Here is a 23,091-nt window from a genome sequence, read left to right as displayed (position 1 = left end):
TTTCTCCCGCATCGGCAGGCGGATTCTTTACCACTGGGCCACCCGGGAAGCCAATGATAACACTAGCAATAACCTAGTCTCCTTTTTATGAAACTGCTTTGTCCCTGAAAACTTCTTTTAGAGAGATTTGGTGGGGGAGGTGTGTTGGGTCCCCTTTGTCTGCAAGCGGGAAGGGAAAGGAGGCTTCTGTGGGCGGATGGGATGGGGGAGGTTTTTTTTTTTTTAATCAATTTACCTGTTTCTGTGCTGGAGTCAGGGCCCTCTGTGGGTATCACTTTCTAGCCTTTCCTGTCGTTGGCAGTTTAAAGTTGGTCATCGGGGGATGTGCACACCATGGTCACTGGTGTGTATGCATGCTAAGTTGATTCAGTTGTGTCTGACTCTATGAGACCCCATGGCCTGTAGCCTAGCAGACACTCTCTCCATGGGATTCTCCAGAAAAGAATACTGGAGTGAGTTGCCAGTCATTGGCAAACACCACAAATCTGGACTCTTCCACCTCCGCCAGAGAGCCAGGTCATTATACATGCCAATTCACACACCCCAAGTACCAAGACCCCTGCTTGGCACACAGCTGGCGCCCAGTAAGTACTTGTTGAGGGAATGAATGAGTGAATCTTGTTGACAACGTATAGGAAATGTAAAGAGAAATTCATTCTGTTAAGATAAAAACTATCCTAAGGCACCAAAGTTTAGAATTTGATCTTGAACTTCCTTACCTGTACGATGTAGCTTCCGGTCTGGTAGGTGACATTGGAGCTGCTTGGCATACTCTCCTTCTCTGAGTTGCCACACTGTCATTTGCAAAGTGGGATTTTTTTCTCTGATTACAGAGAGGACAGAAGGTTCAGACCAGCAGAGGGACAGTCATGGTGCTCTGAAGGGGCAGGGATCATGTTCAAACCCAAGGTTGGTTGACTTTGAAGCCACTGCTTGGCCACGAGACAGCAAAGCCTCATTGAGACGTGAAGGAGGCCCTGCCATCCAGTGCCCTCCCTAGCGTTTCCAGCCCTGGGAGATGTGAGAGCAGACGTATACTCACTGTGGACTCTAGGCAGCAAACTGAGCCCCTGGGTGGCGAGTCGGCCAGCTGGACCCCTGCCCTGCTTGCTCTCTGGCCTGAAGATGTCATCTCTGGATGGAGGCACTTGCTTGGTACCAGGATGTCAGCACAGCCAGGCCCGCTCTGCTGCTGGGTTTTCAGATGCCTGCCGCGTTGTTGGTTGAGGGTTGGCAGGAGGAAGGATAAGAGAAGCTGGTCTCTGCTCTTAGAACATACAAGTGAAAAGACAGGGATAACAAGGTATCTAAGCTCACCCATCATCCCCCACCCACCTCGTTCCCGAGCCTGCTCCTTGGAGGGTACAGAAGGCTGCTTGCCCTCCCAACCTCTCTCCTCCACTGGGTTCCTGCTTCCGGGGCCTCCGCCTCCCGCTCCCTGGGGCAAAGTGCAGCCTGGAGGTGGAGAGTGAATGGTGGGGGGACCACGGCTGGTTCTACGTGGCCCGAATTCTACATGAAAGAGACCTGAATGCATCGCAGTGTGAACAGAAACGCTCCAGTAATGAGAACGGGGCCTATTCAGCCGCTCTGAATGCATCGGAGCTAAAATCAGGCTCGGAGGCACCCGGTCCTCACGTGTTGCCGCCGTCTGCTTTGAATAAAACTCACAGAAGTTCAGAAGAGAGCCCTGTCGTGCCACTTGCCTGAAATTGCAATGCTCTCATCAAAAGGGGCATCTGCCTTTTCCGGTCTCGAGTTGGTGGTGATTTCTAACACCCCGCCGCCGGTTTCAGGACTTCTGCAGCCTTGACCATTCACCTGGGTGTGGTCCAGCCAGATGGGCACTACAGGAGCAGCGTCTCACCCAGGGGGCCACAGCGTCAGGAATAATTCTAGGGAGTTACCTGTGGGCTCCTGGCAGGGTGGTGCTATGAACAGGGCTCTTTCAGTTTTCAAAGCCAGAATCTAGGGAATATTTGCAACACATGAGAAAGAAACAACACTGTTAGTCCATAAAATCAGTACAATGTAAGTAAAACTGAGAGTGAAATAAAGTTGTGTGTGTCCTGGGCCCAGAGTGCCCAAGGCTGGCATGATGGGAAGGATGGCTTGGGTCCTGTTTGTGTGGCATCTCGTGGGGTGAGTGCAGGGCTGTGGATGGGGTTCTAAGTGCAGTGGGGATGGAAGAAGGCATTCTGGGGGGACTCGGGGAGAAGGTGGGGGGCTGGGGCATGATCACAGCTGCTTTTCCAGAATCTCATCCTGGCTGCAGAGCAGGAAGAGGCCAGGCTAACTTCCTGTGTTGGTGATGTCTGCGGGGACAAGGACAAAGACACCAGCAGCCACAGAAAGCCTGGGGAGGTGCCCTTGAAAGAAAGTTAGTGGAATTAAGGTCTTTTTAGGAAGAAAGTGTTTGGACCTGGTGATGGTTTGGATGTGGGGAGCAGGGGAGGAGCTGAGGCTGGCTCCTGGGTCCCCACCTGGGTGACTGAGGGGCTGGAGCAGCTGGACCACAGGAGGCCACTAGCAGCGGGATGGGGAGGAGCAGGTTTCTGCTGGGAGTGGGGAGGCGGGGTCATGGGTTTAGGGTGGCTCATGTGGAATCTGAAGGGCCAGTTTCTCCTGAGGCCTCTCTCCTTGGTGTGCAGACGGCCGGCTTGCCATGTCCTACCTGGCATCTGTTTATCCTGCAAGCCTATCCCTGGGTCTCTCCCTGTTATAAAGGTACCAGGCGTACTGGATTAGGGCCCTGCCCTTATAACCTCTCTTAACCTTACTAATGACCTCTGGAGATACCAGGTCTCCAAATATAGCCTGGCCAGGGGTTAGAGCTCCCACTATGAACTGTGGGAGACACAGTCGTTCCCTAGCAGGTAGATAAAGATGATTTTGCTTTTGTTTTTAGAAAATGACTACACCTTACTTGCTACCTTCAAAGTCTTTTTTAAAGCTTCCAGGTAAGGGCTAGATTTTTAAAAAGATGTATTTTACAGCTTTCATCCCTTAAGTCTGATGTGTACTTTGTACTTTATTCATATAAAGTTTATTTTTTTCTCATCTGTTATAACATCAAACACTTCATAGAAATTTTCCATACTTTGTCTTAGTTCAAAAAGAATTTTGTGGGAAAAGAAGGCAAGTTAAATTCACCCGTTTTTTTTTTTTTTTTTGAGTAGATTCAGGAAAATGACATGGTTTTTCCTGCTTCCCTAAGAACTGCCTTGAGCAAGTTTGCTCTAAAATATATTTTAAAGGAGCTGAATTAATTATTTTTTTTTTACAATAGCCAGTCTTGTAGTAAAGGTTGGTTAAACAAATAAAGTGAACATTGATCTTTGTTATTTTAATGTAAAAGTGAGATTTCTTTACTATTTTCTTCTGAGGAGATTTTTGAAATATCTACTCCATCTTGAAAGATTCTGATAAAGTGGAGTGAACTTTTCTAAATGTTAGATTTGGTCATTACCCCATTTCTTCCCACTTTACACTTATTGATGTTATTTTGAGATTCTTTATGAACACATATCCACTTTACTCTTCCATAGCTGTTTCTACTCAGAGACAAAACCAAAGACAGCTAACTATGGTACCTGTATCATTTGAGATTAGGGTTAGCTATGAGTTACAAATACCTGAAAAGGTCAGTAAGACAGGATATAAAATTTTTCTTTTTTCCTCCTGTAAATCAGCCCAGAGAAAGGGAGTCCTGGACTGTGACGTGCTGCCAGAGCCTTGGGGAACCCAGACTTTTTCTAACCCTCTGCCTTGATTAAAAATCTCCTCATTGCCTAAGGTGATTGCAAGAGTGCCAGCCATTTAATCTGCATTCTGATCAGAAGGGGGAATGAAATAATGAGGAATGCCTTTTCCCTTTGAAGAGCATCTCTGAAAGTTTCAATTCATTCCTCCTACTTTTTCACTGGCCTGAGTTCACAGCTAGATTCCTGGAAGCCTGATTCTTTATGGTGCAGTGGTTGTAACCAGAAACAAGCCAGAGTGCTGTTGCTAAGAAAGATGTGGAGAGCAAATGCTGAGTTTACAAGGACTGGCCCCCTGTTTGTGCAGCACACACGGGCCACTCTTTTCTGAAGGACCCCAGGTTGGGGCCGTGGACGCCCTTGCTCTGGGCAGACAGAAGCGAAGACTTCACAAGAGCAGCAATGGTAGCAGTACATTCAGGAAGGACACGGACATCACTTTGTAGATTTGGGAAGAAGTCTCATGGCTCTTGTCTCACATGGTCCTTATGATGATGCTCTGAAGTATAAACATTTTCCCTGTGACCTGGATACTCACATTGTTTCGTAAAGTGTCTAACATAACATAATCCCTAAGAGGCGAGGCTCATATTCCAGGAACAGGCTTAACAATCTGTGCTGCCTGTCTGGCCAGACTGCTTGGATGTCCCCAACAGTCCTTGAGTGCTCTGCCTGCTTTGACTCACGTGGGGACCTGGGGCATCCTTCATCCTTCCCTCCACCCCACTTCCCATGCCCCTCCCCCATCCTCTGATTACCCTCTGTCCATGTTGCAGGAATCTGCCATCTCTCCCTGGGCCCAGGGACCACCCCCTCGCCCTGGACCATGTGACAGCTTTGAGTTTTCTCAGGCTTGTCTGGGATTCTCAGCTCCCTTCCAAACACCGGAATGCAGGACTGGACATATCACACTCCTCCTTCTACCCTCAGGGTCCTGCTGCCTTCAGGGTTGAACCAGCTCTGGGGAGACCCAGTCCTCATGGTTGGAGCTCACTGTCCTGTGGTGTTCTTCTCACATCCCGGGGTTTCCTTTACCTGATTGTCTTCCCCTACCCACATCTCGGGTCTTTCCCAGTTTCTCAGACAGTGAAGAGTTTGCCTGCAATGCAGGAGACCTGAGTTCGATCCCTGGGTCAGGAAGATCCCCTGGAGAAGGAAATGGCAACCCACTCCAATATTCTTGCCTGGAGAATCCCATGGACAGAGGAGACTGGCGGGCTACAGTCCAGGGGTCACAAAGAGTCAGACACGACTGAGCGACTAACGCTTTCACTTTTTACCCCGCATCTCTGTCTGGCGTGCTCCCTCCACCCACACGCATGACCCTGGTTCCCTGACCAACTCCTGTCATCCCTCAGGGCTTGATCCCGACCTCTGCTCCACCAAGGACCCCAGACCCCCCGAAATACGGGCTCGGCACCCGGCTCAGGGCATCTTTTGTTTCTCGCCCCCTCGATAGCTAAGCCTGGGGAGTGTGCATTCATTTGTGGCTTTTTATTCTGCTGCTTGGACATCTGGGCCTGCTGACCCTGCGGGGACTCCCCTCTCAGGCTGGTGAGTCCCTGGACCTGGCAGAGGAGGGGCTTTTCATAGGCTACACTCCACGGCTCACACTCTGGCCGCTAGTCCCCCGCCCTGATTACCCCATCTGCCTGGGATCAGACTACTCAGGACAGTCCCTGTGCCCCAGAAGCCACTGAGATTATTCAGAACAGCCTGTCCTGAGCCGCTCACCCTGCTTCTGTGTACCCCGCAGTGAAGGCTCTTGGCCACGTTCTTCCACACCCTCAGCGTCCCATGACCCTGGTATTCCCCTGTAGGACCCTGGGTGCCGTGGCCCCTCCTCCCGGGGCCCGCGAGGAACTGCTGTGTTTCCAGTAGCCATTGTCTCTGGATCTGTTGGCTCCCCATCCCTTGATGATAATAAACCCACACTTAAATCAGGAGAGGCCCTTGTGCTGTTAACCCCTGTCACCCGGCACCAGGCAGAACCTGCCACATAGCAGGTGCTCAGGATAAGCTTGTTAGTGGCTAGACGGAATTGGGGGTGAGAGTGACTAGCCTGGTTTGGGTGAGTCCAAGACAGTTCTTCGGGAGGAGCAGGGGGACCCCAGAGCCACGAGAGGCATGGTGTCCGCCGGGTCAGGGGCAGCTCCCTTGGCCGGTGATGTTGTCAGCCCTGCTCACCTGTCCTTCCTCATGTCCCTGCTACCGTAGCTCCCTCTCAACCCAGGTGAGGTTGCCTGAATCCACGAGCCCCTTTTCTATCCCAAGAGCAGTCTGTGACTTTATGTTCACTCGTGGAGTCTGATAACCATCTGACTCGCTTCGCTGGCCACAGCCCAATGAGAGGAAGTCTTTTCTCATGATGGCGTCTCTATCCCTCCAAAAATGCTTGACTCAATAAGTATCTCTTGGGAGAAGAATGAATGGATAAAGTCAGGGAGTGGTGGAAACGCCTTGGACCTGGGTGGGGAATTCAGGGTTTCCAGTCTTGCAACTGCTGCTCCAGAGCCAAGGATTTTATAGATGCACGATCAGAGAGTCCAAGGAGACAAACCAGAGGAAGGCAAGCATCTCAGGACCAGGGAGAGCCTCCAGGGCACGACTCCACAGCTTGGATTACCAGGGGGCTGTGGGTGGATCCCCACCGACATCCATCTCCCTTCTCTTTTCCAGCCTTGACTCCCCTGCCAAGACTGAGCCAAGGGCACCTGGGCTTTCTCAGGCCAATGAGGAGCTTGGCCTGCTTTCAGCATTCAGCATCTGCCCCCTTTCCCGTACATAGCAGTTTCTCACGATTCCTCTTGTTTTTGTTTTCCTCTCTAGCCAGAGAAGATCCGCAAAAGAAAAATGTAGTGCTTCCCAAGAAAAGTGCTGCACAATCAAGAAAAACACACACAAGCAAAGTGGAGATGCATTTTTCATGACGCTCATTTGCAAGGTTGAAGTGTCAGATTCTTTTAATAGACTCCGTCACGTGCCCATGTATTGCTATAGAAAGCTCTTAGGTTGTAGGGTTTCAGTGTGGACAGAGAGAAGGGGAAAATAGGAGGCTGATTTTTCTATTTGTAATTTTAAAAGAGTAATGACAAAGAAAACAAATGGTAAAGCCTTGAATCCTAATTACTTAGTTACACACGTGTGCACACACACAGGCACGCGTGCACGTGCGCACATGCATGTCTGTCCACCTCCCTTAGACGAAGAAAGGCCTCCGGTTACTGCTCCTCTCTGCAAACAGTCCTGTTGTTATCTCCTCACTGGGGAGGATTTAATACCCAGGAGACTGAGGGCCACTGGGTGTGATGACCCATCTGCCTGCTCAAGTTACAGGACAAGCAGCAGTGAGGAAATGCCCATGCAGACCTCACCTCGGTGATTTCCGTAAACGACTCCACAGTAAATTGCGAGGTTGCGTGGCCTCCTACAATTACTGGTGTTCTAATTTCCTGGGGCTAACTTCAGGGAGTGGGAGATTTTAATTATGGGGAGGGGTTGTTTCCATTGTTCGGACAAATGTCAGAAGCCCAGTTGAAAGCAAGGCCCTGGGCGAGCCCCTGGAAAATTCTCGGGGGTGGGGTGGGGGTGGGGTTGCTGGGGGCGGGCCGTCCAAGCCAGAAAGAGAACCTTCAGGGCCAGGCCTCTGACTGCCCCTGAACTTTGTCTCACACCTGACTTTCTTGGTGCCACAAGGATGCTGTGAGTCTGCATGTTGGTGGAGACTCAGATGAGGCTCTGTGCCTGGATCTTTGTCTCCATGGGCTTCGAGGCCCAGGTACCTGAGTCCGGCCTCACCATGCTGAACTTTGTGTCCCAACCATCCCCCTGTGGAGGATCCTGGGTGGGGGCAGAGCTGGCAGAGGTGTTGGGGACCCTCCTCTCTCTCTGCACACCACTACTCTAAGCCAGGTGGGAAGAGGTGTTGCAGGACAGAGCAGGGAAGGGCCTTCTCCAGTCACACCTGGGCCGCCCTTCCCAGGCCTCCCACATGGCCTCCTCTCCTGTGTGTGTAAGCCCCCATCCCTCACTCCCAGACCCAACCCAAGTCTAAGGGTTTGGATTCCTGGGAAGACAGCTGCCTGGTTACTGACTGTGCCCTGCTAACAGTGGAGGGTGTACCAGGTACTCGGGCAGAGGCCGGGGTCTGGGCCCCTCCTGGCGAGGCCCACACAGCCATGCACACCCAGCCTCAGTCAGAAGAGCTCTGGTCCAGCCTGGGCTGAGGGCCTGCCCGCCGCCTTCTCCAGGAACCCCTGTGTTGGAGGAACACACGTGTATGTCAACACAGGCAGGTTCAGAAGAGCTTTATGAGGCTCAGAAGTCACCAGGAATAAGATTCACGGTGAGTGAGCTGTGAGAAAAGTCACCTACAAGGTTTACTCTGTTTTTTGTTTTTTAAAAAATCTTTTGACTGCTCTGCAGCATGTGGGATTTTAGCTCCTAGACCAGGGATCAAACCTGCAGCCCCTGCTTTGGAAGGCAAAGTCTTAACCACTCAATGGCCGGGGAAGCCCCCACAGTGTCAGTCGGTACTGATCCGTCCTCCTCTTCTGCTTTCTCTAGTTTTCCGGTGAGGAGAGTGTGTTTTAGGTCATATGAGAAGGTCATCGCTGGGGGTGTCGGCTCTGCTTGAGGACAGGTGAAAAGCTTTCCTGCCCTATCCCACCTGACTCGAGTGGGCATTCTCGCAGCAACTAGTTCCAAGGGCAGCTCACCCTGCCTGTGGGGCCCCACTGCTCAGGGGAAACCCCCGCATTCCCAGGCCCAGACTCCCCTTGGGGCAGCTCCCTTGTCAGAGAGAAGAACGGAAGAAGCGGAATGTGTGGGGTGGAAGAGAAGCACCAGGGGCGGGACTAGCTTCTGGTGATCTCCAGGAGCCAGGCCTGCTTCCCGCCGACCGGCAGCTTTTCCACCAGCTGCTCCTTCCTTGCCGTTTTCCTTGGCAAACAGCCCCCATCCCTCAGTCACCCACCAGACAGCGTTGCTTTGAGCCCCTCACCGTTAGAACTACTCCTCCCGGACTGACTGTAGTTGGTCAGACATCCGATTGGTCAGACTTTCTGCTGATTTTCCCTGAGCCCAGGCGGAACCGTGAAGTGGGCGCAGACAGATGCCTGCCAGACCCCAGGCACACAGGTTTCCTCCTAAGAGGCCTGAGCCTCTTCGGTGGTTACAGGTACTGTTGACTCATTGGAGTCTGTGGTCACCTCAAGCCGCTGCTTGGACATTTCCATCCAAGGAGGGCTGGGGACTGAGACGCGAACATGTGCTGTCTGTGTGGACTTGCAGGCGCGCAGTACAGTCAGGTAAAACCGCAAGCACGAGGCCTGGACCCCGGGGGACCCCCAGAGGTTAAGTCGAGGGCCGAGGGGAGCGAGTCCGCAGCTGGGGGTCATGAGGCCCTTTTTGGGTGTTTGCATGGTTGCACGCTCCAGGGAGGACAGGTCGTGATCAGCCAGGGGCTGGACCCCAGGGCTCGGCACGGCCATAGCAGGATGAGGGCATGGGGGACAGAGACTGCTGGGCAGAGGCCTGTCCTGCAGGGCTGGGTGGGGGTCTGCCTGACTGGATGCCCCAGGTGCCAAGGACGTAGGGGGTGCCCAGAGGCAGGTAAGGGTGGCAGGAGGCAGCTGTCTTAGGGCACAAAGTTGCTGAGGGGGGACAGCCTGTGGGAAGGCCCTGCAAAGACCAGGGTTCTGGCATGGCCCCTCGGCAGGCAGGTGAGCTCTGGTCCTCAGGGCCTGGGACATGATGGTGCTGGAGGAGGAGGTGACCCACCCTGATGAGAGAGGCCTGTGTCTGCCAGGAGGATGCCGGAGGGTGACAGGACCCCTGACCAAAGACTGGGCCCTGCAAACCACAGAGGAGAGATGGGGTGCTGGCTCCCCATAGGCCAGGCCTGGGGCTGACACAGAAATGTCCTGAACTAACCAATCAGGTGTTGGTATTAATGGAAGATCTGTGTGAGAAATGACGGTAAAATAGCCATGGAATGCTGACTTCCCAAGCCCAGGATGTCCAAGACCACCCAGAGCCGTGCCTGTCTGCCTCACAGTCCCGGCCTGGCCCCTGGGCTCCTGCAAGAAGCAGTCTTTCCAAGACTTGGGGCTCAGAAACTTGTGAGGCCAGATCAGACCTCCAAGGGATACCCTACATGGGAGGGTTAGAGGGGCTTTTCTTGACTTAAGTCTTACTAACTTGAGAATCAGGCCACTTTTACAAGTTTAATTTGAGACTTCTTATATCACTTAATTTAGCTTTCATAAGCCTATCAGTTAGGAGGAATTCTCAGCTGAGACTGTTCTAGTTCACTTTGATATTCTAATCCGTGAAATTAGACAACAGGGCTTCCCTGGTGGCTCAGAAGGTAAAGAATCTGCCTGCAATGCAAGAGACCTGGGTTCTATCCCTGAGTCAGGAAGAGCCCCTGGAGAAGGGAATGGCAGCCCTCTCCAGTATTCTTGCCTGGGAAATCCCATGGACAGAGGAGCCTGGTGGGCTACAGTCCATGGGGTTGCAAAGAGTCAGACAAGACTGAGCAACTAACGCACACACATACAAGCTGCTGACTCACTCTGTTTCTTAATTTGCCTGTTAATTCGCCCTCGACTTAGTACCTATTTTGCCTGTTATTTTTGCAGTTATTGAACTGCAGCCGTCTTAATGAGATTGGAACGACAAGTCTGAAGTACTCAGACTCGGCGTCATATTGAGCCCACATGGCTGGTGGACTAGGTACCCCACCCAGGGGAACACCAGCTTGTCAGGGCCGTGACAGGCTCCTAATTGCTTGTGACATGGGGCCGCCTTTTGATGTTGACCATGTTCTCCTAATTATTTAATCTTTGACAACATGAAAACATGTTTAACCACATACCAGGAATAAAGATCCAACAAGACTTTTCTCCTGAGGCCGGGTTTAGATGGTGTGTTCTGAATGCTGAGAACAGCTAGGGTGAAAAAACGCTGACTTCCTGTGCTCTGTGTGAAGAGGGGCTGGGGTGGGATAGGAGGGGAGGAGTGGGGAGGAGATGGGAAGGATACAGAGGGAATGGGGAGGGGAGGGGAGGGAGGAAGCATTCTGACCCCTCCCTGTCCCCACTTCCTGTGAGCTCTGACCCCCTCCCACTCAAGCCCTCTGTTCTCAGCTTGACATGACTGTCTTACAGTTAAAAAACAAGATGTGGATTGATGTTTTAAAGGTGCTCATCTTTTCTACTTAGGAATGTCTGCATTTAAATAATATTCAGTTCTCATATCTGTTTCTTATACTTGACTCTAAGCTTCTTGTTGGCAGGGCCCTTACTAGGTCATCTATTTACCACTCTTGCTTCGAAAGTATTTCCGGGGTGAATGACTAAATGAATGAATGAGAAAATGAGCGATCTCGTGAGTGAGTGATAGTAAATTGTTTGCCTTGGAGGACTGAGCTAACGGCATACGTGGAAATACCGAGGCTTCCCTATGGGAGATTCAGAAGACAATCTGCCAGTTTTCCTAATTGTGGTAAAGATCTGTTCACATGAAGATTCACAACCTGAATCTGAGCGGTTTTGTTCCGTAGCTGACCCAGACGGTCAAGAGCATTTTGCTGTGAATGCGCTGTTTTCTCTAGGATACCCACTTTCCTTTGTGGTTTATCACATTGATTTGCCTGCCCGGTATTTATCTCAGCTCTGGACTGACTGCAGTTTCCGGACAGGAATGTTTCCCGGGGTGACAACTGGTAGTGTTTCATCAACTACCCATGTCCTCGACGCTGAGCGCCGACGCTGAGCGCCTCCGCTGAGGTCTGCCTGCGCCAGGGCGACCCTGCCCTGCGTCTTGTGATGGAGGCCATGCTGGAATCTGCGCCCTTGGATGGGCAACTGCACACGTGTGGGGTTGCCAAACTTTTCTGCCAAGGGCCAGGTAATAAATATTTCAGTTTTTGTGGGCTTTGTGGGTCTCTATCACAGCAGCTCCCTCCACCCTCGGAACACAAAAGCAGATGCAGACAGTACATAAACATGTGGGCACGCCGTGTTCCAATAAACCAGAAATTTGAATTTCTTGTGATCTTCCATGTCACACGATATTAGCCTTCTTTTGATTGCTTTCCAACCCTTTAAAAGTGCAAAGACTGTTCTTAGCTTACGGGCTGTGGTTTGCTGACCCTGGTAATGCATGGGAAATGTGTCCTTTTTGTGCTATGGGAAGCAGCGCGAAGCCTGTAGGAGACCAGGACAAAGGCAGCAGGGCCCGGTGGAGGACGCCATCGTGGGGACAGGATGGTGGACTTGCTTTCACTTGGCTTCAGATGAGCTCCCGGTGGCTCTCAAGGCCGGCCCTGGCTTCCATGCTCTGTATCTGTTTCTGTTGCCCACATCTGAATCCCAAGTATCTTTTCCAGGCTGGAGCCATGGCCGTGAGGTCCAGTGAGCTCTCTGCAGAGGTGTGTCTGTCAGTGCCCTTGTCTTCTATGTAAGAAAACAAAGGGACGTCCTGCCTGTTGGTTTGGCTGCATAAGGAGATGGCTCTGGACCGGGGGTCAGTGTCCTGGAGCATCCATACCACTGAGAGGGGGACACTAGAGCCCTGGGGGTTGGGCTGGCCAGGGCTGGCCAACGGCCCCGGCAGGATTTTCATTGCTCCCTGCACTTCCGTGGTCTCCGTGTTCACCTGCACACAGCGGATCTTCTCTGGGTTTCTGATGCCCTGTTCTTGGTAATAAGAGCCTTTGCCTTATGGGGAAATTGACGTTACTTTTATTTTTCCATGACAGCACTTTCTCAGCTTCTCTGATGGCTCAGATGGTAAAGAATCTGCCTGCATTGTGGGCGACCTGGGTTTGATCCCTGGATCAGGAAGATCCTCTGGAGAAGGAAATGACAACCCACTCTAGTATTCTTGCCTGGGAAATCCCATGGTCAGAGGAGCCTGGTGGGGTACACTCCATGGGGTCACAGAGTCAGACACGACTGAGTCAGACACACAATAGTGCTTTCTAGCTATAAATGAGTGGATCAAGCAATTCACACAGTCTGAGAACTTTTCCATTAGTCTAGCTCAAATCTAGATGTTGTGATTGTTTATATTTTCTGAAAGACTGCTTCTTGGGGTATTAGCCCCTAATTCAAAAAATATATATATATATTTATTTTAAAGAACAGTTTTAGGTACACAGCGAAATTGAAGAGAGGTCCAGAGATTTCCCATATATCCCCTACCAGCTTGCCCTGCCTCCCCCATTATTGACATTCCCCATGAGATGGTCCATTTGTTATGACTGATGTACCTCATCATTACTCAAAGTGCACAGTTTACACTGGGCTTCTCTCCTAGTATTGTCCGTGCTGTGGCTTTAGACAATGTGTAATGACAAGGGTCCAACAATATAGCATCATACAGCGCAGTTCACTGCCCTAAGAATCCCCTGTGCTGTCGGGTGTTCATCTCATCCCTCCCTCCCTGTTCACTGCTGGCAACCCTGAGCTCTTCACTGTCTCCATGGTTTTGCCTTTTCTGTAATGTCACAGAGTTGGAATCATAAAATACGTAGCCTTTCCACACTGGCTTCTTTCATGTAGAAATATGCATTCAAGTTTCCTCTATATATTTTCACTTGATAGCTCTTTTCTTATTAGTGCTGAATGATGTTCCATCATCCACATGGACCTCATTTTATTTATCCATCACCCTCTGAAGGAGGCGTTGTTTGCTCCCAAGTTTTGGTAATTATGACTGAATCTCCTGTAAACATCCAGGCAGGCTTTTATGTGGATGGAAGTTTTCAACTCTTTGGAGTAAATAGCAAGGAGATTGATGGCTGGATCTTGTGATAAAAATGTTTAGTTGAACTTTTGAGTTTACATGAACTGTTGGCCCATTTTTTAGTTAGGCTGCTTGTTTCCTTATGGAGTTTTAAGAGTTCTTTGTCTATTTTGGATAACAGTCCTTTATCAGATGTCTTTTGGCAAACTTCTTCTCTCAATCTGTGGCTTTCCTTCTCCTTTTCTTGACACAGCTTTTCATGGAGCAGAAGTTCTTAATTTTAGTGAAGTCCAGATTATCACTTACATCTTTTATAGATTGTCTAGGTTTTCTCCTATATTATCTTTTAAGAAGTTTATAATTTTGCATTTTACATTTAGATCTCTGGTTCACTTTGAGTTAGTTTTGGTGAAGGTATAAGGCCTATATCTAGATTCACTTTTTTTGCATGTGAATGTCCAGTTGTTTGAGCACATTTGTTGAAAAGACAATCTTTGATCCACTGAATAGCCTTTGTTTCTTTGTCAAAGATCAGCTGACTATATTTGCGTGGGTCTGTTTCTGGGCTCTCATTCTGTTCTGTTGATCTATTTGTCTTTTCTTTTACTAACACCATCCGTCTTGATTATTGTTGCTTTATGGTGAGTCTCGAGGTTGGGTTGTATCTTTTCTCTATCACTATCATGTCCTCTGATTTTTCTTTCACACTTACTTTTGAGATGAAATGAAATGTGAGATAGAGAAATACAATTTTGAATCAGAAATCAGCTTCATCCCAGGACATTTTTAATTTCAGGAGAATTTTTTCTAGACTTCATTCCAGAAATAGACAAAGAAAGGGGGATAAGGCTAAGGAAAGGTTTCTGTGCCTTTTTTCCTTCTTTGGTAAGTCTTGTGTTCGGTTGCTCACCTGTCACACTGAGTCACATTACCTGATACTTACAGTTAAAAATCAAGAATAATACATTCACGCATAGATGGAAAGCTATTTTCTTAGAAACTCAAGGAGCAAAGTCAGCTGTCAATAAGCTTTTAGAAGGGAACTAAAAGCTCGCCAGGAATGCGAGTGTGCTAGAACATTTCTAGTAATATTTGAGACTCTATTTGCAACACCTGTTCTAAACTAAATAAAATGTCCTGTGAAGCATCTGGACCAAGTTCTTTCTGCCCACAACTTCTGTGTTATCTCAGAAATACAGAACGCACACATATTCATATCATTATGGACACATGTGTCAAATTGATCATACTCCAAAATCTCTATGATCAAACAGTTCTCAAGTAATTTTAGTCCTTGACATAATCCGCTTCTCAGTTTCAAGACCTTTCTAAACTGCTTCCACGAACACCAACTTAATTCGCCCATGTGCACGGTGTGAAGGCTGGAATGAGAAACACCACAGGGCATCAGAACCAAGATGGGGCTCTCGTTTCAAAACAAAGCCAGTATTTGGGTTTGCCTCGCCTGCGCGGCTGGACTTCTGCACCCACATCTTGGTTTCAGGCACATGATTCTTTTATTCTAAGGTTAAGAGTAGGGGCCAGGGTCTGCACGCATTTTATGGTTCAATTTTCCAAAATTTGTAAGGAAGAGATCGTTTGGACTCCTTGAAACAGTTCCAAACATGTTTCTCCATCTCGTCACTTTAGAAGAATGTACTTCTTGGGGATCATTTTTTCTGGGTGGGCACAGCATAGAACTGGATGTGTGGGTCCAGGTCTACCCCGTCCCAGCACCCTCTCCATCTGAATAAGATGGATGGAGACACAGGGAGACCCTGGGTCTGTGGGCACTCTCAGGAACCCCTTCTTTCATGCTCCTGCCTCAAGTGTCCTCTGGAGAGTCAGAAACCATGTTTTTGAAGCATGCTCTAAAGCAGCTCCATGGACTCCCAGGAGTGTTTCTGGGAATCGCTAGAAGAAGGAGTTAGGGGGATGTCGTTACACAAAGTCTGAAGGCTATAGAGGTATAGAGCCTGTGAGTAGAAGCAGGGACGAGCCCTCAGTGTCCTCGGGCTGCCGTAGGTAAACCAGGAGTGTGAAGTGACTGGACCCGGTGAAATGGCTCCGGGTGTCACACATCCACCCAGAGAGCATCTGGAATGGAAACAGGCATGGGCCGCCCTGGTAGACATGCCAGGTGGGTCTGCAGCCCTCTCGGAGCAGGGAGTATGTTGGTGAGGGAGCCACATGCTCAGATAGAGAGCTGGAACTCAGGGCCGGAGCAAGGGCCATAAACGGAGCTGAGCTCTGTAGTCCCTGCTGGATCTCTTCAGAGGGTGGGGCCGACCCGTCAGCAAGGGGAGCGGGAGGGGACGAGTGATGGTTCAGTGCTGCGGGCAGGTGGACCATCACTTACTCTTTTCTTTCTTTTTTATTTTTTTAATAGGAGGTGCTTTTAAAAGCATGCTTGCTTTTATTATTGATGTTCCTGAAAATCAGGTGGGCTTTTGTCTAGTATGCTGTCAAAACAGAATAAAAGTGGAAGGAATGAGCTGTGGTTATAATCCATGCTTTTGTGTATGGGGTCTCCCCTCGCTCTCCTGAACACTTCAGTAGAAAATACTCTTTCTTGCCATGGAGACTTTGCATCTCTGGGGCTGTGCGACCCTGGGGGTGTAGTGTGGACGTGGCCACCACAGAAGAGAGGAGGAGACTGTGTCCTGCTCATGGAGATGGACACACAGGGAGCATCTGAGGCGCTGATGTCCAGCGGTGTGAGGTCACGTCTCTGAAGGTGGCAAAAGCGGTGGAGGCCACATGGGGGTGCTTCACCCTCGAAGGAGCGTGGACCACATGGCAGAAAGAAAGTGTGTTCTTTCTACAATAAAGAAATGGAAACTTGAGTGCGGGGCCATGAGCAAACCTGAGTGGTGCTCGGCCCCAGTAAACAGGCCCCAGGTGGCCAGGGCCATGTGGGGTGCCCAGCAGCCAGAGTGCCAGCCTCAGAGCGTCATCTTGGAGGCCACAGGTCTTCATGTGAAGATGCTACTCGGATGCAGACAGACGTGGTCTTATGGCTTCAGGACCACAGGGCTCCCCAGGGGATGGAGATGAGGCTCAGGGCTTCATAGCATCTCCTTTGTCACCTGGGTTCCCTCTACGTCAGCTGGTTCCCAGGAACCTTGGGAAATGGACACAGAACCTCGGCCAGTGTCTGGTTTCCCGGCCCATCATGCAGTTTTTCTCAGCCCTGGTCAGTCTGGAGACCACCACGAGGGGCGACAGGGAAATTCCATTTCCAGTCCCACCCTGCTCTCCGCCTCAGGGCAGCGGCTGCCCACAAGGCACCAATTAGGGGAAGCGGGGCCAGAGGAAAGCAGAAGTTGCTACTGTATTGCGTGTGTGTGTTTTGACATCTCGCTTGAACTTCAACCTGGCCTGTGCTCCTGGGGGAGGTTTCAAAAAGAAATAAACTTGGTCTCATTACCATCAGATACAATGATGGGGGAAATGGGCTGGAAAAACCCTGAATCTTTTCTGAGCCTGAGTTTGCGTTCACAAAGGGAAGGGCAAATTCTTCACTGCTGTGCCATTCGGCTATTATGTTTAACAATCTAATTAGAAAGGCCGGGGAGCCCATGCCCATTGTAAACGCCGAGACAGGACACACGAGCAAATCCAATTAGACAGCTGTCCTCCACAGGTCTGAGCCGCCCTCCGGCCAGGTTCTAATGAACAACCCAGCCCCTCCCGCCACCCCGGGAGATGGGTTTTGTCCACAAACTGGGCCAGATGACAGTGCAGTGGGTTCAGGGCACCCGCCTGCACCCCCACCCCGCGACAGGCTGAGCGGGTACCTGCTCCCTCCGGTTCTGCCCTGTCCCTGCCCCTGGAAGGGGCAGCCCTCCCTTCTGGCTGGTCTGGCTGCCCCATCGAGCAGGCCAGGCTCATGCTAACAGGTGGCGATAAATCAGAACCGCGACTTTCACTTTTATGAATGTTGCTTTCTGCACACTGGGGCCTTGTATAACTTGAAACAGACCCCGACTCGGCCCCGCGGCCGGCCCCCCATGCCTTTGTTTCGTGGCCTGTGTGGCTTGCATTAAGGCGCTTGTGTTGGCGGATTGCTCCCTGCCAGCCAGTCATCTGTTTAGCGTTTGGCGTGTCCCACGAGGCCGCTGTGGTCACTCGGAAGTCTATTAATTAAAAGGAGAATGAGTCAGAGAACGTGGGCCGAGGCCCACCTCAAACAGGAGGACGGATGAGAGGTAGGCGACTGAGATCAGTAGCCATCGTTGGCTCTCGGGTGTGAAAAGATGCTGTTGTCATCACCAGCCCAGGAGGAGAAGTTCTATGTCGAAACAGGGAGTGACATTGCCGGGGTGTATAGGGCTGAGATTGTGTCGAGGTTTCCATTTTTAAAGCTCTATTTTTGTCATTAATGACTCATTGGAAAACATCTACCTTGTGTTGAAGTCAGGCCTTATCAGAGCAGGAAACACAAAGGCTGTTTAAATGCTGGGCGAGGCGAGAACATGGTGTGTCTGCAGGCACTTCCTTCATCCCCCTCAAGGTTTCAGGGACCACAGCTTGTCTGACGCCCTGATTTATTCCCAAAGACTTGTCCCAAGAACCCGGGGCCAATCTGCTTTCACATGACAAGCTAAGTGATTCAATAGTTGTGCAAACTTAGCCCCAACAGGCTACCACCTCCAGCCAAGGTCGTTTAGTTCAGTCAGTTCAGTTCAGTTCAGTCGCTCAGTCGTGTCCGACTCTTTGCAACCTCATTAATTGCAGCACGCCAGGCCTCCCTGTCCATCACCAACTCCTGGAGTTCACTCAGACTCATGTCCATCGAGTTGGTGATGCCATCCAACCATCTCATCCTCTGTCGTCCCCTTCTCCTCTTGCCCCCAATCCTTCCCAGCATCAGAGTCTTTTCCAATGAGTCAACTCTTCGCATGAGGTGGCCAAAGTATTGGAGTTTCAGCTTTAGCATCAGTCCTTCCAATGAACACCCAGGACTGATTTCCTTTAGAATGGACTGGTTGGATCTCTTTGCAGTTCAAGGGACTCTCAAGAGTCTTCTCCAACACCACAGCTCAAAAGCATCAATTCTTCGGTGCTCAGCTTTCATCACAGTCCAACTCTCACATCCATACATGACCACTGGAAAAACCGTAGCCTTGACTAGATGGACCTTTGTTGGCAAAGTAATGTCTCTGCTTTTGAATATGCTGTCTAGGTTGGTCATAACTTTCCTTCCAAGGAGTAAGCGTCCTTTAATTTCATGGCTGCAATCACCATCTGTGGTGATTTTGGCACCCCTCAAAATAAAGTCTGTCACTGTTTCCACTGTTTCCCCATCTATTTCCTATGAGGTGATGGGACCAGATGCCATGATCCTCATTTTTTGAATGTTGAGTTTTAAGCCAGCCTTTTCACTCTCCTCTTTCACTTTCATCAAGTGATTATCATTTGCTTGCTTAGGAATGATCAGTCTCCTGAGGACTTCTGATCAGGAAGAATGAGATTTTGAAACTATTTTATAGAGCAAGTGTTGTCAAATTCAGAGTTGGTTAACATTTTGTGGACATGGCGGTTCACTTTGGCCAAGATGTCTTGTGTTGGAGTGTGTCTGGAAAGACCAGCTGAAGGAGGGGTTGCATGTCAGCCAACATAGACATGAGATGGGGACTCTGGCCAGACAGGCTGTGATGACACTGGCAGGAGGCAATGACTGTTCCTGTGGTTTGTGGGTCTGGATGCTCAGGACTGCTGTAAACAGCATCTTTACAGAAAAACAGGCACAAAAGGGAAAGATCCTGTGGAAATTAGGTCTGGTGTTACTGGGGAACCAACGAGACCTCAGTGTCAACTCTGTTGGCAAAATATACACTCAGCTCTGTAAAAATTGGCTCCTCGTTTAGTCCGTGAAACCAAAGAATGCGCACAGACTTATCTGTGGCTTCCAGGAACTTATACTAGGCTCTTCAATAAGAAAGTATAACCAAATATTTAGAACAGCCAGCTGTGTATTCATTGGTGATGCAGAGTACGTGGTGTGCTGTTAGATGTGGTGATGGGTGATGTAATTTTCAAGGTTTTAGGATAATTTTTCAAATCACTGAAGCTATGAACAACATGCTTACCAGACTGGGGTGGCACGATGTTGAAGACTAGTTTTATGCCAGATGAAAGACCAGAGAGGCGTGTGGTATGTGGGGAAGATGATTTTAACGGAGCAAGATTTCATGACAACAAGAATAAAGACTAAACTTAGACACTGGATGAGAATACCTCTCAGTGCAGCCTCCCTGAAGACAGGCTGTGGCATAAACGGATCAAGAGGAGAGGGGATGAGGGCTGACATTTAGGGAGCAGCCCTGGTGGCTCTGCTCCAGTTTTCTCCTGAGTCCTTGCTGGTGCTGCTCAGGGCATCTTGCGAGCACCTCTGTGCAGTTTTCAGGCCTGTCTCGCACGGTCGGTGTCCTCTTCACCTTGCAGATGAGAGAGCTGAGGCTCAGAGAGGTCAAGTCACTCAGCCAAGGTCCCACAGCAGCCAAGAAAAACAGGGAATGGGATTTGCCTTAGCATCTTCGGTTTGCTCTTGTTTCCCTCTGCTGGGCGCTCACTAGCTGGCTGACTCTCTGTAGACTGCAGGCGCCTCCAAGGAACAGTCTTCAGGAGTGGAGGTCTTGCCTTTGCTTTTTGAGGTCCTGATTTCATTCTTCCCTCCTCCCTGGCCTCCTGTGCCCTGGGAGTGACCCCCACCCCCACAGGACTCAGAGGCAGAGGCCCAGTGGGCTTGTCTCTCCTGGTTCACCCTCCTGTCAGCCTCCAAACAAATACTTGGCCAAGTCAGGCACGTTTACTTACTTTGTTAAATAGCAGGATGCCTTTTCATCAATCCCAGAACACATTTCCACTCTAGCCACCTTACGTTGAGGTAGTGTCCCATTGATTTTGTTTTTTAATTTTTATTTTATATTTATGGTTGATTAACAATAACTTGAACTCCTTATTACCAGATTCAGACTCAAATTGAAGAAAGTAGGGAAAACTGCTAAACCATTCAGGTATGACCTAAATCAAATCCCTTATGGTTATACAGTGGAAATGAGAAATAGATTTAAGGGCCTAGATCTGATAGATGGAGTGCCTGATGAACTATGGAATGAGGTTCGTGACATTGTGCAGGAGACAGGGATCAAGACCATCCCCATGGAAAAGAAATGCACAAAAGCAAAATGGCTGTCTGGGGAGGCCTTACAAATAGCTGTGAAAAGAAGAGAAGCAAAAAGCAAAGGAGAAAAGGAAAGATATAAGCATCTGAATGCAGAGTTCCAAAGAATAGCAAGAAGAGATAAGAAAGCCTTCTTCAGTGATGAGTGCAAAGAAATAGAGGAAAAGAACAGAATGGGAAAGACTAGAGATCTCTTCAAGAAAATTAGAGATACCATGGGAACATTTCATGCAAAGATGGGCTCGATAAAGGACAGAAATGGTATGGACCCAACAGAAGCAGAAGATATCCAGAAGAGGTGGCAAGAATACACAGAAGAACTGTACAAAAAGATCTTCATGACCCGGATAATCAGGATGGTGTGATCACTCATCTAGAGCCAGACATCCTGGAATGTGAAGTCAAGTGGGCCTTAGAAAGCATCACTACGAACAAAGCTAGTGGAGGTGATGGAATTCCAGTGGAGCTATTTCAAATCCTGAAAGATGATGCTGTGAAAGTGCTGCACTCAATATGACAGCAAATTTGGAAAACTCAGCAGTGGCCACAAGACTAGAAAAGGTCAGTTTTCATTCCATTCCCAAAGAAAGGCAATGCCAAAGGATGCTCAAACTACCACACAATTGCACTCATCTCACATGCTAGTAAAGTAATGCTCAAAATTCTCCAAGCCAGGCTTTAGCAATACGTGAACCGTGAACTTCCAGATGGTCAAGCTGGTTTTAGAAAAGGCAGAGGAACCAGAGATCAAATTGCCAACATCCGCTGGATCATGGAAAAAGCAAGATAATTCCAGAAAAACATCTATTTCTGCTTTATTGACTATGCCAAAGCCTTTGACTGTGTGGATCACAATAAACTGTGGAAAATTCTGAGAGAGATGGGAATACAGACCACCTGACCTGCCTCTTGAGAAATCTGTATGCAGGTCAGGAAGCAACAGTTAGAACTGGACATGGAACAACAGACTGGTTCCAAATAGGAAAAGGAGTACGTCAAGGCTGTATATTGTCACCTTGCTTATTTAACTTCTATGCAGAGTAAGTACATCATGAGAAACGCTGGACTGGAAGAAACACAAGCTGGAATCCAGATTGCCGGGAGAAATATCAATAACCTCAGATATGCAGATGACACCACCCTTATGGCAGAAAGTGAAGAGAAACTAAAAAGCCTCTTGATGAAAGTGAAAGAGGAGAGTGAAAAAGTTGGCCTGAAGTTCAACATTCAGAAAACGAAGATCATGGCATCCGGTCCCATCACTTCATGGGAAATAGATGGGGAAACAGTGAAAACAGGGTCAGACTTCATTTTGGGGGGCTCCAAAATCACTGAAGATGGTAACTGCAGACATGAAATTAAAAGACGCTTACTCCTTGGAAGAAAAGTTATGACCAACCTAGATAGCATATTCAAAAGCAGAGACATTACTTTGCCAACTAAGGTCTGTCTAGTCAAGGCTATGGTTTTTCCTGTGGTCATGTATGGATGTGAGAGTTGGACTGTGAAGAAAGCTGAGCACCGAAGAATTGATGCTTTGAAACTGTGGTGTTGGAGAAGACTCTTGAGAGTCCCTTGGACTGCAAGGAGATCCAACCAGTCCATTTTAAAAGAGATCAGCCCTGGGATTTCTTTGGCAGGAATGATGCTGAAGATGAAACTCCAATACTTTGGCTACCTCATGTGAAGAGTTGACTCATTGGAAAAGACTCTGATGCTGGGAGGGATTGGGGGCAGGAGGAGAAGGGGACGACCGAGGATGAGATGGCTGGATGGCATCAGGGACTCGATGGCCATGAGTCTGAGTGAACTCCGGGAGTTGGTGATGGACAGGGAGGCCTGGTGTGCTGCCATTCATGGGGTCACAAAGAGTCGGACAGGACTGAGAGACTGAACTGAACTGACCTGAGCAATACCATGATAGTTTCAGGCATCCAGCAAAGTGATTCAGTTATACATGTACAAATAAATCTATTCTTTTTCAAATTATTTTCCTATTTAAATTGTTACAGAGTATTGAGTAGAGTTTCCTGTGTGCTACAATAGGTGCTTGTTTAGTTTTGTGCTTTCTTAGGAACCTCCACACTGTTCTCCACAGTGGTTGTAACAATTTACATTCCCAGCAGAAGCATAGGAGGGTTCCTTTTTCTCCACACCCTCCAGCATTTACTGTTTGTAGACTTTTTGATGGTGGCCATTCTGACTGGTGTGAGGTGATATACCTCATTGTGGTTTTAATTTGCATTTCTCTAATAATTAGTGATGTTGGGCATCTTCTCTTGTTTCTCTTGGGGCCAGCTGTATTTCTTCTTTGCAGAAATATCTATTTAGTGAGGCATTTTAAAATAAACTGATTCACACATGAGGACACAGCTCTGAAACCCA

The sequence above is a fragment of the Ovis aries genome, chromosome 10, assembly GCF_016772045.2.
Source record: "Ovis aries strain OAR_USU_Benz2616 breed Rambouillet chromosome 10, ARS-UI_Ramb_v3.0, whole genome shotgun sequence".
NCBI classification, from domain to species: domain Eukaryota; kingdom Metazoa; phylum Chordata; class Mammalia; order Artiodactyla; family Bovidae; genus Ovis; species Ovis aries.
This window is presented reverse-complemented; position numbering follows the sequence as displayed.